Raw genomic sequence first — 2,600 nt, forward strand, 5'->3', positions numbered from 1 at the left:
CATAGAATTACACCATCGATCAAAATACAGCTCTTTTTCGTGGGCAAATTCGATATAAGTTTGATTACCTTGCTTGCAATAATCTTGAAACTTTTGGTAATAAGCCTCTGGTACTAACTCGTATGCTTTGAGAATAGCTGATCATAATTCGTACAATCTTCTAAAGAGAGAGCAGCATAAGCTTCTTGTGCTTTACCAGTTAAGACACTTTGTAATGATAATGACCATTTTCGGTGAGCCATTCCATGGTTTTGGCAACCTTCTCGAAATGTTGGAAATATTTATCAACTTCATTTTCATTCAACTTTGGTACTTTACCATATCGATTAAGTTCAAGGTTGTCATTTTACCTTGGTCGTTCAGTATTAAGTCTAATTTCCATATCTTTTAGCCTGATTTCTTTTTCGGCTTTAATACGAGCTTGTTCTTTCTCGGCTTCGATACGAGTTTGTTCGAGCTCGAGTTGTTTGAATTTTAGTTGTATCTCTAATTTATCTTTATCACTCAACCCCAATTGGCTAGTAGAGACACTAGAGTATTCCTCTAATGCTTCCTCAGGCAACAACTCATCATCGACTAATTATTCGATAATACGCTTTTTTCATTCATTTTTCTCATTGATCTTTTAACTTCTATTTCTAAAATATTGGCAATTTCGAGCAATTCATTTCTGTTATATTTTTCTAGTTGTTCGAGGGAGGGTGATTCAAGAAAATCTTGATAATCAGACATGATCAAATCTTGTTGGCACTGATAAATTCAGTTGTGATTTCAATTTTAATTTAGATCGAATTTTGTCTCTGATTCAGGTCCCGGACACGAGCCCCCAATTTATTAATGTTACATATTAGAATTTCAAATGGTCTGAAACCGAGTTAGCTGATAAATTTAAATTTAATAATTAAATTGTACTTTGGATTTAGCCGTCAAGTAAAAGCCGATATATAGTCAGTTTATGATATTTGCCAACAAGATTGACACACAGTTTTCTTTTTAACACAAATACGTTTTAATATACACACAACAATACAGTTTACAATAACAGTTATTACAAACAATGATTTATAAACAAATGTTTCACAAACTTACAAGCAATATAAAGTCTTCTTTCTAGTCTGGAACTTTCTTAATATCTTATCGAGGGTTCACGATGAGCGAGTTAATTTCGAGTTGACGCAGCCACAATTCACTTAACAGGGAGCTAGCTAGCCCTGTAGTCTTCACTGTTCTTAGGCCTATGAGAGACTGAGTTTCCACGGATGACATTAGGTAATGTTTTTGTAAAAATATTAATGTCTGATGTGAATACACTGAAGTTAAAGGATTTGTAATGTTCGAACTTTGTAAATGTTCCTGGTCAAATATCTTAAGTTTCCGATTAATAATGTTATAATAATCACAGTTATAGCTTCCGAAGTTTATAGCACACCGACTACTGCAAACTAATAATGAATACTCTTTTTTTGGCGCGGCGCATTGGTTATATTTATAGTCGTGTGGAGGCTTTTTAGAAAATTCAGATTACATAACAATACAAATTTAAGCGTTTACGTACATACATATATTGTTGATTCTTATTCTCGAGAATCTTCTACAACTTTGGAGAATAGGCGGGAATTTCGCAATACATATTTAACACTATAAGTTATGCATGTTTCTAAATATAAACCTAATCCAAACAAACGTTGACACCAAAACAAATATATAATAATAAATTTGTTACAGCGCAGATAGTCCTCGTGTAGCTTTGCGCAAAATTCCAAACAAACCAAACCATTTGTCGTTAATTTTTTGGAAAGCTCTTTCAACAATTATAGAGTCATAACTTCTCTATACTGGTACTACTTTCAGATACATTTTTTCGTTGTTTGTATCTGTGAAATCAGAATATATTACACACCAAGCATATGTGTAAAATGTGCTCAGATTCTGACTTAAAGGATTGTTAGTTATAATGTGGTGTTATGCTAACAACAAAAGGTTTACGAAATACACTGAAGTTTAACTTATTATCATGTTTTAACTAGAACATCTAAGAAGACTAATTCACGTTCATTGGACTCCATAATGAATGTAATTCCTCCGTCATTATTATTCATGTAGTTTAAGAACTAAAGAGTTGCACTGTTGTTTCGCCTCACCATAAATGCGTTGTCTACATATTGTTACGACATCGAGGTCACGTGACTAGTTTCACGCCACGTCGTTCTCAAACATTCACGTCCTTTCCTTAAATCTCGGGATCCTTCTAGATATAGTGTAGTCTTGTATATATAAGACCGGTCACGAAGCGACAGTGGGGATGAGTAATTGAATGTATGCTGACAGACTATTGTTGAACTGAGAACGTGAGACGTTCGTCGTGAATTATAGCATTTGTTATAGCGCGACTATTGTAATTAAGTGTATCGCAAAGTTATATTCAGAAAGAATAAACCAGTTTTATTTAAGAAAGGACTTGTGTCGCTAAAGTTTCGTTGGAACGAATTTACGGAAAATTAACTAACGAACGGAGGTGTAACAAATTGGTGTCAGAAGTGGGATCAGGTATAGATATTAAAGCAGAGCAGGATAAAGATCAAGATTTGAAGCCAATAATT

The sequence above is a fragment of the Limulus polyphemus genome, unplaced genomic scaffold (assembly GCF_000517525.1).
Source record: "Limulus polyphemus unplaced genomic scaffold, Limulus_polyphemus-2.1.2 Scaffold333, whole genome shotgun sequence".
In the NCBI taxonomy this organism is placed as follows: Eukaryota; Metazoa; Arthropoda; class Merostomata; order Xiphosura; family Limulidae; genus Limulus; species Limulus polyphemus.